This window comes from Chrysochloris asiatica, unplaced genomic scaffold, assembly GCF_000296735.1.
Source record: "Chrysochloris asiatica unplaced genomic scaffold, ChrAsi1.0 scaffold00005, whole genome shotgun sequence".
NCBI lineage: Eukaryota > Metazoa > Chordata > Mammalia > Afrosoricida > Chrysochloridae > Chrysochloris > Chrysochloris asiatica.
The window spans coordinates 41,417,217-41,430,799 of record NW_006408523.1 but is presented as its reverse complement, the minus strand read 5'-3'; the positions used below and the strand labels follow the sequence as shown (position 1 = coordinate 41,430,799).

Below are 13,583 nucleotides of genomic sequence, written 5' to 3'. Positions count from 1 at the left end.
ATTAGATTAAAAGATATTTTAAACACACTTGATTGATTGAGATTCGAGGATTTTTCTTTTTAGTGGGGGATAGATGGAGAGTCTGAATCACCCAGAGCCTTAAGATGTAAAGGTATTATTTTAAGGGCTAGAAAGTAGCACGATGGGTCCATACAATAAACACTGAACTTTGAACCACAATGTCCGTGATTTGAGCCCACCAGCATGAAGCTTTCTGCTTCCTCGGAAGCTTTTAAAAGTCTTGGAAATCTTATACAAGATCGCATTGATTTGGGACTGACTCTGAGGCACTTAAACAACAACAGAAATTTGTTCTAGGATCCTGTGCTAGAACTAATAAGGAGACTTTCTAAAGGAGTGAGGTCTTCAATGAAGTCAATAGGTGTGAAAAGAAGTAAGAAGAAGCTCAAAGGGCAAAGATCCTCATCGCCCTCACTGTATGTCTCAGTAATCACATAAAGGGACACAGCAAATGTTTGTGTATCTCCCCTGCTCTGTCCAAAGTTAACAGAAGGACCTACACAACAACAATCACATTGATCTTATGTGTTTGTCTAATTGCAGAAGAGTTTTCAGAAACACGACTCAGTGTAAGTTTCTTAGATTATAGTGCAGAAGTTGGCAAACTCTACAGCCTGTGAACCAAACCTGGCTTGCCGCCTGGCTTTGCATGCTTTGTAATCTAAGAATCGTTTTTCAGATAAACATTTATAATGTATTTGATGACAGAACACACTAATTTTGAGCCCCAATTAAGCTAAATGCTTTCTCCCCAACAAAACAATTTCATCCCTCTCATTAGTAATTCTGTATTTCAAACAATTTGTGCTTAATTATCAACATTGTAATTTTCAATGATTTCAATAAAAATTTTGAAGAAGTTTCTTTTGTTATATAAGAACCTAGATAATGTGTAGTTAAGTGCCATTGAGGTAGTTCCATATAGGATTTCCAAGAAGAGGCTGGTGAATTTGAACTGTTGACCTTTAGGTTTGGCAGTCCAGTGCTTATCCTACAGAGTCACAATCACTTCTTTTTTAACCTCTTGTCCTACAAGATGAAAATATTTACCATCTGGGACTTAGAGAAAATATTTGCCTACCCAAATTTTCATGAAAGAAATAGGATACATTCTGTAAATCCAGCAGTTTCCAATATCTCAGATTTTCCACAGCTAGTTAGAAAGTAGTCACCATCTGTAATATTAGGGTTTGCTGTCAACTTGAGTAGCCCAGGATCTCCAGTGGTTTAGCAGTTAAGATGTGCTTATTCTCATGGTAGGAGTTCTGGTAGTGTAGTGGTTACAAATCGGACTGAGAACCTTAAGGTCAGCAGTTCGAAACTACCAGCTGTTCCATGGGAGAAAGATGAGGCTTTCTGCTCCCATAAAGATTTACAGCCTCAGAAACCCTGTACAGGGTCGCTATGAGTCAGAACCGACTCCACAGCACATAACAACAACAACAAATATATATATATTCTACTGTTTATGCTTCTCTAGAAAACTCAGCCTAAAACACATCTTATCCCACTTAAATAGGAGATGTTGTATTATTCTATTTCTTATGGTATTGATACAGGTCATTCAGAGATATTCAGCTGGACTAATAAATAGCATCATGATAAATAGAGAAAAAGATTGAAGTTGTCAAAGACTTCATTTTGCTTGCATCCAACTCATGGGAGCAGCAGTCAAGTAATCAAATGGTGTATTGCCTTGGGCAAATATGCTTCAAAAGACCTTTTTAAAGTGTTCGTGAGCAAAGATATCAGTTTAAGGACTGAGGTGCACATGACCCAAGCCATAGTATTTTCAATAGCCTCATACGCATGTGAAAGTTGGACAATGAATATGGAAAACCAGAGAAGAATTGATGCGTTTTAATTATGGTGTTGGAGAAGAATAGAGATAGTACCATGGACTGTCAGAAGAAGAAACCAATATGTGTTGGAAGAAGTATAGCTAGAATGTTCTTTCAAAGCCAGGGTGGTGAGACTTTGTCTCTTAGTCTTCAAACTTGTTATCGGGAGGGACCACTCACTGAAGAAGGATATCATGCTTGATAAAGTGGAGGGTCAGAATAAAAGCAGAAGACCCCCAATGAGATGGATTGATGCAGTGGCAGCAGCAATGGGCTCAAATGTCACAATTTTAAGATTGGTGCAAGACTAGGCAATGTTTCATTCTGTTGTGAATGGGGTCTCTATGTATCGGAGCTGACTCCACAGCACCTAACAAGAAGTTGGTAGGTGATTTACCTCATATCTGCCGCCTGGTGGAGCTGACTGGAAGACTAGCTTCAACTGGAACTATTATAGCTCAGTTCTCCCAGAGAAAATCTTCCAAGATTGACTGGAAACTACAAGTTGATACCCAGAATTTTATAGAAAAATGCATAATATTTTCCATAAAGCTTTACAAGTTTCCTCCCAGAGAGATAAGAGAAATAGCTTTAACTTTTTGAGAAACAACGTGTCAGGATATAGATGGGTCATAGTGGTTCTGGAAACTGTTTGTGTATGCAGTTTACTTGTGCAGAAAGTCTGTGACAACAAGTAGTTTAACTTGTGACTCATATGGAATGCCCAGCACTCCTGTATAAAAAAGTCTCCTTCCCCTCTTCAGATTTTGGAGCATTTGAGGTTTCACCAAATAGTGGTTACTAATCGGGCTATGAACCATAAGGTCAGCAGTTGAAAACTACCAGCTGTTCCATGGGAGAAAGAGGAGTCTTTCTGCTCCCATAAAGATCTACAGCCTCTTAAACCATGTACAGGGTCACTCTGAGTCAGAACCAACTCCACGACACTTAACAACAACATCCCAGCTTCGGCTGTTACAAACTCAACAATAAAATTTACACTGTAGTAAGAATTTTGGTACGTAACATTTGGAACTTATTAAACCTGCTTTTTTTGTTGTTGTTGTTCCTCTCATAGATAAAAATGTGGTGCTGTGGGTTAATGCGCCAGACTACAAAGCCATTTGAACTGCAAAGTCAGCGGTTCAAGCTTACCAGGTGCTTCTCGAAAACCCTGTACAGGGTTGCTATATGTCGGAGTCGACTCGACGGCACTTCACAACAACATTGGAAATAGAATGCGTATATGTGACTGTTAACTTTTACAAAGCACATAAAAACCCTGTACTCTAAGCTCTGTGGGAATCCCTGGTTAGCAGGCATAAGCGCTCCCAGATTTCTAATAAACTTTCTTTTTGGTGTCATCTCCTAATAAACTTTCTTTTCTACTCTACCATAGAGTGTGCTTATTGGTCATGTTGCTCCAGGACACAAATCTGATTTTCAGGTATTGAGAGGCTTCTATGACCAAACTGAGAAGTTCTAGAATGTCACTTTTCCCACATTTTATTGGTCAAGAAGATCACTAAGACCAGCCCTGATTCAAAAGGAGGGGAATTTGAGTCCAATTCTCCAGGTAAGGAGTAGCAAAGAATGTGTGGCAATCTTTAATCTATAGCATTCTCTATTACTAGTTTTTTTGCAGTTTGGGGATTTTTTTCATTGCAAATGGTTGCTAACAATTATTATATGTTTCCCTCCTGTATCTGTTGATATATTGGTATTGATATAGTCAACAAACTGATGGAGTACTGGAGGCACTTACGCACCTATGCCAACAAATTTGGAAGACAGCTACCTGGCTAACTGACAGGAAGAGATCCATATTTGTGCCCATTCTAAAGAGACGGGACCCAATGGAATGCGGAAACCATCAGACAATATCATTAATATCACATGCAAAATTGCTCAAGATAATTTAAAAATGGCTGAAAAAGTACAATGATAGGGAACAGTCAGAGGTTCAAGCCAGATTCAGGACTGGAAAGCTGTATGTGAGGTGATTGAAAATACTATGGCTTGGTGCACCGTAGTCTTCAAATTGCCATCTTTGTTTCTGAACACTTTAAAGAGGTCTTTTGCAGCAGGTTTGCCTAATGTCAATAGGCAATGTCAGAATGAGGCTTTCTGCTCCGGTAAAGATTTGCAGCCTTGGAGACCCTGTGCAGGGCCACTATGAGTTGGAATCGACTTAACGGTACTTAACAACGACAACTTAGGTTTTCACACTAATGTTATTTTGGCTTCACAAAGTAGCTGCAAAATGTTCCCTCTTTTACATTCTCTTGAAGCGTTTGTATAAGGTTGATGCTATTTCTTCCTTGAAGTTACTAGTGAGGTCTTTGGGTCTAAGACCTCAGAAACCCTTTGCAGGGTCACTATGAGTTGGAACCGACTCCATGGTACTGAACAACAACAACTTAGTACACACATAACAACAACTTGTAATGGCGCCGTCTTTCCGGGTTAGGATCAAAGTCCACCAGTTCTACCTGATCCATGTCATCAGTCTCTTCTACTTCCTTCTTCTCAGGTAGGAGTTTTCTCAGCAAAGACAGTTTATCAGGAGACAGAAAACCATTCACAGAAAAGTTAACTTTAAATTCGATGATTAGGTGCCCCTTTTCATACTGTCTACGATAAATCGGCATACCTTCCTTTAGCACACATTTGATATCTTCATGCTTGACAATCTGACCTGGAAGACAGGTGATGATTATGGTTCAGTTGTCAAGAATGGATATTGGCTTTTGGAAGCCACACAATGCTTCAACCAGCTGTAGGTCCATACACATGAAAAGATCTTCGCCCTGTCTAGTAAAAACAGCATGGTCCTTCTGATCTAAAAACAATAATTATATCACCTGGCTCCAGTTCTGGCTCTTGGTCTCCTTCACCATGGAATGTCATCTTCTGGCCATCTTTCACGCCTTTGTCAATATGAACTTCTAGGATCTTCTTCTCTTGAAATATCTTCCTTCCATTGCAACTTTTACTTTTTTAAAAAACTTTTTTCTATAAAAGGGTCTTTATTTGTAAAAATTCAAAGTGGGCAGTGGGGTGGCAGGATAGGCAGGCCGGCTTCTCAGGGATCAGGGGCATTTGGGCAGATGCACTTGAGTATATGTGTGTGTGGCACGCTCCAAATCCTCTATGTCACCCTGGACTGCCTTGGGGACAGGTGGCATTGGCTCAAAGACGGGGTAAGCTTCAGGGGCTTCAGCCTCCAACAATTCTGGAACAGGCTCCTCCTTGGTCAGCATGGGGGGTTCATCGGTGCCACCCGCAGTCATGCCCCCTGGGGATCTCTCTCTTGGTCCACCTGAGGGTGCTGAGCCTCTTCTGGGACTCCATCTGGGGGTCCAACGGCAGGTGACTCAGGGCGGCTGGGCTGGGGGGTGCCCTTCTGCAGAGACCCTTCTGAATGGAAACTCTCGTTGCTGTTCTCATCATTGAGATCCAGGAGGATGAGAGGACCACCCCCTCGGGGACTGGCGCCCCTACCCCGCAGCTCCCAGCCATGAGATCTCTCTGCACCACCACCTGCTTGGCGTCGGTCCTTTTCCTGGGGATCCACCACTGGAACCCACTTGAAGATACGAAGAGAAGTGTTGTCCACAGTCACTCAACGCTTCTCCCATCTCCGAACCTTCTCGATGTTCCCCATCACCCTTTTGATGCGTTCCCCATGGCCCTGGCACTCCATACACACAGACTGAGTTTGCTGGACCATTTCAGGTCCTATCTGATGAATTCTTATTTGCATCCCAGTCCCTCCGCGGTTAGGACAGCACTCTAACTGCTCCTTTCGTACCGTGTTGGCCTTCACATTTGTCACGAATGACATTCTTTTACAGAGCTAGTTTTCTTGTTTCACCATTATATAGTCTTCTAATGTTACTGAGAGTTGGTGCATGACATTTTCCCCTCTCTTTTCTCTGCATCCTTCCACCTCCTCCAAAAAACATATCAAACATGTCCATGGGGGAACCAAAACCACCGCCTGCTCCACCCTCTTTGATGGTCTGTTCTCTTCCTTTGTCATATAATTCTCTTTTCTCTGCATCAGAGAACACTTCATAAGCTTGAGAAATCTGTTTAAACTTCTCGCCTTCATTAGGATTCTTATCAGGATGGTACTTCGAAGTCAGTTTCCTTTAAGCTTTTATCAACTCTTCCTGGGTAGCACTGAGTTTGACCCCCAAAACATGATAGTAAGTGGTTTCCTTCACCGTTTTCTATAGCCGTTGAGCAGGCCGAGGTTGGTGTGTGGGAATTGGAAGGAGCGCGTTGCTCTGTGCAGTTCCGGCAGCCGCCGAGCCTTCGCCTCTCACGAAGCGTTCTGGAAAGTTATGCTTCCTTCTTTGACCTATGACTTTTTTTAGAAGTTTATGGAATAATTTCCAAGCAGTTTAACATTTTATATTTGCTTTGAAATAATAATTTTTAAAAAAGTTTAAATATTTTTCTACTGTTGTCTAGACACTAGTTCAGAACTTTTTTCCATTGGACTTGCTTCAAATTTTAGCGATCTATTTATTATTAGTGGAGTCCTGGTGTGGCGCTGTGGGTTAATGCGCCAGACTGCAAAGCCGTTTGAACTGCAAGTTTGGTGGTTCAAGCTCACCAGTTGCTCCTTGGAAACCCTATACAGGGTCGCTATGGGTCGGAACCGACTCGAGGGCACTTCACAACAACAACAATATTGCTGTATAAGGAGCCCTAGTGGTGCAGTGTTTAATGTGCTTGACCGCTAACCTGAAATTTGACAATTTGAATCTAACAGCCACTCCTGGGAAGATAGATGTGGCAGTATTTTCATAAAGATTTATGGAAACCCTTGGGGGGCAGTGTTATTCTGTTCTACAAGGTCACTAAGAGTTGGAAACGATTCTATACAGGGGAGTTTTATTATTATTGATATGTTGTTGTTGTTAGGTGCCATCGACTTGGTATCAACTCATAGCGACCTTATGCACAGCCGAATGAAACACTGCCGGATCCTGGGCCAACCTCACTACTGTTGCCACGCTTGAGATTATCGATGCTGCCACTTGACCAGTCCATCTTGTTTGGGGTCTTCCTGTTTTTCTCTGACCCTCCATCTTACCAAACACGATATCCTTCTCCAGTGACTGGTCTCATGTCCGAAGTATGAGAGACAAAGTTTGGCCACCTTGGCCTCCAAGGAGCACTCTGGCTGCACTTCTTTCAACACAGATCTGTTTGTTCTTTTGGCAGCCCATGATGCTTTCAGTGTTCTCCTACAACACCATAACTCAAAAGCATCAATTCTTCTATGGTCTTCCTTATTCACTGTCCAGCTTTCGCATGCATATGAGGTTATTGAAAATACCATGGCTTGGGTCAGGCGCACCTTAGTCTTCAAGCTGACATCTTTGCTCTTCAACACTTTCAAAATATCTTGTGCAGCAGATTTGCCTAATGCAATTCATCCTTTGATTTCTTGACTGCTGCTTCTGTAAGTGTTGATAGTTGATCCAAGAAGAATGAAGTCCTTGACAATTTCATATAACTATCCTAAAAGCTAGTGGCTTGAATTAATAATTTATTATTTCTCCTATGGTTAACTTGAAGTTATTCTGCCCAATCTGGGGTCAGGTAGGGTGACATAGCTGCCATTATTTGTTGGCTGGACTTGGTGTAGAACATCAAAACATCCCTCCTTCCTATGTCTGGTGCCTCAGCAGGGCAGGATTGAGTGGTAAATCCTTTCCTTCAGCATACAGTATAGCAGCTGTTTTCCAGGAGATCAAAAGGCTCCCAGACCTCTTAAAACCTTAGTCCAGAAATTACACAGTGTTTGTCACTTCTGCCAACTTCTGAAGAGACTTTATGTTTGGTTAAACATTTCTTTATATTTTCAGAACACTGGCATCTTATCAGTACTCTATTCCCAGAATCCTAGAGAATATCTGTTTTGATTACAATGCTGTTGTTAAGTGCCGTCTAGTGAGTTTCAACCCCTAGCTACCCTGTATAGGTTTCTTAGGAGCGGCTGGTGAACTTGAACCACTAACATCGCAGTTCAAACCCACTTTGTAGTCCAGTGCATTAACCCACAGTGTCATACCAGGACTCCTTTATGGGAGTGTCTTTATTCCAGGTGTTGTCTTTTTGTTCATAGTAGAGTTAATTTCCTTATTGTAAACTGAATTGACAGTTGCAGACCTATTTTAATTTTTTAAAATCCTTTCTTTTTTCTTTTTCTTTTTTATAAGTTTTTATTATGAATTGAGTGATAGTTTACATGGGAGAGTAACAGCTTATATTTTAGTTTTTTAAAGTAGAGTACAACTAGTTACTGTAACCCTGACATACATTGAGACCCACAGATTCTAAGAGGCCTTGTATATTGTAAGTTTTAATAATTTTGTTAGTTTTAACTATACCTTTTTATTTATTCTTATACAGTTTTTCTTAACATCTGGCTGCAATGTTATGCTACTTGCATTGGTATTTAAATTTTACAAGACTTCTATTGCAAAAACAAAATCAAAACAAAACAAAACAGACAAGATACTATTGTGGCATACCCATGTGTTTCAGAGTCTCATTGTGCTTCATAGGGCTTTCAATGAGTCAGTTTTCAGAAGTAGTTGCAAAGCTATTCTTCCAAAGTCCCTCTGGATGGATTTGAATCATCAACCTTTTAGTTAGTAGCCAAGTGCCTAGCCATTTGTACCATCCAGGAATTCCATCTGTCATACCAAAGTCCAAAACCCAACCTGGCATCATCTATTCTGACTCATGGTGACCCTACAGGACAGCACAAAACTGCCCTAGATGGCTTTCAAGGCTATAAGTCTTTACAGAACCAGACTGCCACAGCTTTCTCCTTTGGAGTGACTGGTGGATTCGAACTGAAGACCTTTAGCTTATCCTATGCCACTAGAACTTCTCCACTGGAATACACCAAAAACCAAAGCAAATCCACTATTATTGAGTTGATTCAGTTTTTCCTACTTATTTGACATAATAAGATTGGAATAAAAAACACAAGAAAGTCAGCAGCTTGACTTAGCTGTTGAAATCTGCCAAATTTCAGAGAGCTTTTGGCAAATTAGACATAGTGGAGAATGCATGAATTTTATTTTTCTACTCCCAGTGACATTTTGGTAAGGAGACTTTTTTTTTTTTTATTAAAAACATTGGAAAGTATGAGAAATCTTGAAAGGATAAGCTGCACCCATCCTTTAGGAGAAATAAGCATTGCTGACCAATAAAGTATCATATGATTCTGACAACCCTATATAGGGTTTCTGAGACTGGTAGTGTAACAGTTACGAATCAGACTGCGAACTGCGTGGTCAGCAGTTCGAAACTACCAGTTGTACCATGGGAGAAAGATGAGGCTTTCTGCTCCCATAAAGATTTATAGCCTTGGAAACCTGGTACAGGGTCGCTATGAGTCGGAACCAACTCCATGGTACACAACCACCACCACCACCAATCTTTATGGGAACAGACAGTCTTATCTTTTTTCCCATGTAGCAGCTGATGAGTGTGAACCACTGACCTTGTGGTTAGCAGCCCAATGCCTAACACACAGTAAATGTCACCAGAGCTCCACAAGAATGTTGTTGTAGTTAAGTGTTGTTGAGTGGATTCTGGCTGAAACTGGCCCTGTATAGGGTTGAAGCTGTAAATCTTTGTGGGAGCAAAGATTTCTCCCTTGAAGTGGCTGGTGGGCTCAAACCACTAACCTTGTGGTTAGTAGCCCTGTACTTATACTACAGAGATCAAATACTCTAAAATTTATATATCATTTTTGTGAATTACTCAAGACACAGTGAATGTCACCAAACAATGTCTACTTGGCTAAGCAGTTGCAAGACCTAATTATTTAGTATCAAATAAAATACAAATATTCACCTCTAAATAATATCATGAGCAGGTGAAATTTGCTTGTTGCAATTCAAAATTTTGCTGGTTAATTATAAAAATTTCTTATGCATTTATTATTGTGCAGGTTTTAAAAAAACAGTATTCATGTGTCACACCTGTATTACTTTAATGTGCAAAAAGCATAAATGTATATCATTGGGATGTTAGGTGTGCTTTGAAAGGACTTTGAATGTTGTCTTTTTTCTAAGGAGAGTAAAGTCTTTGTTGGAGGTGACAAAGACTATGAACTGTTGTAGCAAACAGTAGCACTTTTGAAAGTTGGCCACATTTTGGTTATACAAATGAAGAAATCCTTGTCAGAATCCTATGTTGATGTATTAGCTCTCCTAAAGGGTTAAGTGCAGCTTGTCTTTTTAAGATTTCTCATACTTTCCAATGTAAAAAAAAACTCCCTTTACCAAAATGTCACTGAGATTTGAAAAATAAAATTCATGCATTCTCTGCTTTGTCTGATTTGGCAAAAGCTCTCTGAACCTTGGCAGATTTCAATAGCTAAGTCAGGCTGATGACTTTCTTGTATTTTTTTATTCCAATCCTATTTCTTCAACTAGATGGAAAAAACATTATGAAGATGCAAAAATATTTTAAGTTGACCTATTCAAGTCATTGTTGATTATACTCCTCATGTGGCGCTGTAGAATAAGCACTCGACTTCAAGGTCACTTTGAATCACAAGGTTGGTGGTTCAAACTCGCCAGCTGCTCCTCAGAAACCCTGTACAGGGTGGCTATGAGTCAGCACTGACTTGACAGCACTTAACAGCAAAAACAATAATTTTACTAAAAGTGAAAACAAAATTTTTTTTGTTTTAAAAAGCTATGAATTTCCTGAGATTGTCATCAGAAATGATGTGTTAAGTTTTGACTAAAAATTAGCATTGGTGGTGCATTGGTTAATGCACTCAGCTGCTAACTGAAAGTTTGTGGTTCTAACTCATGGAAGAAAGATGTGGCAGTCTGATCTCCTAAAGATTTAACAGCTTCAAGACCCTAGGGGGCACTTCTATTCTCTCCTAATAGTTGGAGTCTACTCTGGGGGGCAATGGATAACCATGGGTTAAGTATGTGCCAATCACCAGGAACATCAGGATGAAGACTTAACACCTAGCTCAAAGAACTCAAAACATAGTAATTGGCACATAATAAATGCTTCAGAAAACATAGACCTTATAAGGAGCTCTGGTAGCGTAGTGGTTACAAATCAGGCTGCGAACTGCAAGATCAGCAGTTCGAAACTACCAGCTGCTCCGTGGGAGAAAGATGAGGCTTTCTGCTCCTGTAAAGATTTACAGCCTTGGAAACGCTGTTCAGGGTCACTATGGGTTGGAACCGACTCGACAGCACTTCACAACAACAACAAAATAGACCAAGAGGCAGTCGTTAGAACAAGGGGATATTGGATGATTTAAAATCAGTAGAAGTGTACACCAGGGTTATAAGCTTTCATAGTTATTCATAGTTTTCATAGTTATGTTGAGAAAAGAATCCAAGACGTTGGATAATATGAAGAAGGTGGCATCAGTATTGGAGGAAGACTCATTAACAGTCTGTGATATGCAGATGACACAATCTTGCTTGCTGGAAGGAAAGAGGTGATGATGATCAAAGACTTGCTGCTGATGATCAAAGACTATAGTCTACAATGTGGATTGCACCTCAATGTAAAGAAAACAAAACTCCTCACTACTGGATCAATAAACAATATCATCATATCATCATAAAAAGAAAGGACTCCTGGTGTGGTTCTGTAGGATCAGCACTGAACTGTGAACCAAAAGGTTGCAGTTCCTATCCACCAGGTACTCCTGGGAAACCTTATACGGGGTCGCTATGAGTCAGAACTGACTTAACAGCAGTTAACAACAACAATAACCAGAGAAAAGATTGAAGTTGTCAAAGATTTTATTTTGCTTGGATCTACAATTAACACTAATGAAAGTGTTATTGTTATTAAATGTCTTTGAGTCAGTTCTTACTCACCCTGCATAGGGTTTCTGAGGAGTGGCTGACGGGTTTGAACACCTGACCTTGCTGTTAGCAGTCCAGTGCTTTTCCAAAAGTGCCAGAAATCAAACTGAATTGCATTAGTCAAAACTTCTGCAAAATACCTCTTTAAGGTTTAAAGAGTAGAAGATGTTGTTTTGAGGAATAAGATGTGCTCAACTCAAGCCATAGTATTTTCAATAGCCTCATATGCATGTGAAAGTTGAACAGTGAATAAGGAAGAATCAGTGCATTTGAATTATGGTGTTGGTGAAGATTATTGAAAGTACTATGGACTACCAGAAGAGTAAACAAATCTTGGAAGAAGTACAGCTAGAATGCTCTTTAGAAGAGAAGATGGCAAGATTTTGTCTCTCATGCTTTGTCAGGAAATGCTTGGTGGTGGTGGTGGTATTGTGCCTTGGAGTTGGTTCCGACTCATAGTGACCTTGTAAAGGGTTTCCCAGGCTGTAAATCTTTACGGGAGAAGAAAGCCTCATCTTTCTCCCATGGAATAGCTGGTAGTTTCGAACTGCTGACCTTGTAGTTCACAGCCTGATTTGTAGAGATGCTTGGAACAGTGCAAAAAAGAGGAAGACCACCAGTAAGATGGACAGACACAATGGCAGCAACAACAGACTCAACCATTACAATTGTGAAGATGGTATAGGACAGTGCAATGTTTGATTTGGTTGTGCACAGGGTCACTATGAGTCAGAACCTCATAGTCACCTAACAACTAACAATGAGCAGCCTTGGTGGTGTAGTGGCTGTGTGTTGGAGTAGTCACCACAATGGCAGCAATTTGAATCCATTAGCCACTCAGTGGGAGGAAGAGGAGGCCTTCTGTTCCCATAAAGATTCACAGCTTCTGAAACACAGGGTTGCTACTAGTTGTAATTGAGTTCACAGCGTTTGGTATAGTGGGTTTTCTCATATCTGGGGTGACCAAAAAGGAAAATAATTTTGTTAATATCAAGTCACGATTCATCTCTAACATCTGTTTTAAAATTTATAACTTGCTTGAGTTGACAAAATATTGTTGTCAATGAAATAATATTTTCAGTTTCAAAGCCTATGTTATAATTTTTTGGCTTCCATTTGTTTCTCTGCTTTCTGTTACAATTCACTTACATTTGTCTTCCTTTCAGAATGCCGTTGAGCTCTTTGAGGCTATATGTAAAGTTGCATCCTGATATGCCTAGTGCTGGATATGATTCATAGTTACTCATTGCCCTTTCGAATAGATTCTGACTCCTAGTGACCCCATAAGATGCAGCAGAACTGCCCTATAGAGTTCTCAAGTCTGTAATCTTTAGGAAAGTAAATATTTATCCTGTGGAGTGGCTGATGGGTTCAAACCACTGACCTTTCAGTTAGTATCTTGACTACTGTGCCATTAGGGCTTCCTTGCCCATAGTAGAACTTCCATAAACTGGTATTAGAAGTCCATCTGTCTTGTGAAGTATCCCATCTGTATTGACTGTTTCCTCTTAGTGCCAAAAATATTTAGCCAAAATTTGAGGACCATTCCATGTGCCAATCAGTGAAATGTGGGGGAGCAAATATTGCTCTTGGAATTTCAGATAAAATTTACTGCTATGGTAACAAATTGTCTGAGTACAAGGAACACACACATTGTGCAAATATTGCCTCAAGTACTTCATTGCTGTATTGAGCTGGATTGTAATACAGCATTTGGTTGAATTGCTAATTCTCTTGTGTGGGTGTCTGCTATAGATAAAGAACATGTGTGATGCTACTTTCATAGGGTTGGATCTGAAATATACCTTTTGTTTTTTACTCTAAA

General features: G+C 40.2%; 1 pseudogene; it reads right to left on the bottom strand.

Annotated features, from left to right (window-relative positions):
• Positions 1 to 4,947: 4,947 nt before the first annotated feature.
• On the bottom strand, positions 4,948 to 5,709 carry LOC102816389 (annotated as a pseudogene).
• Between the last annotated feature and the right edge of the window lie 7,874 nt (positions 5,710 to 13,583).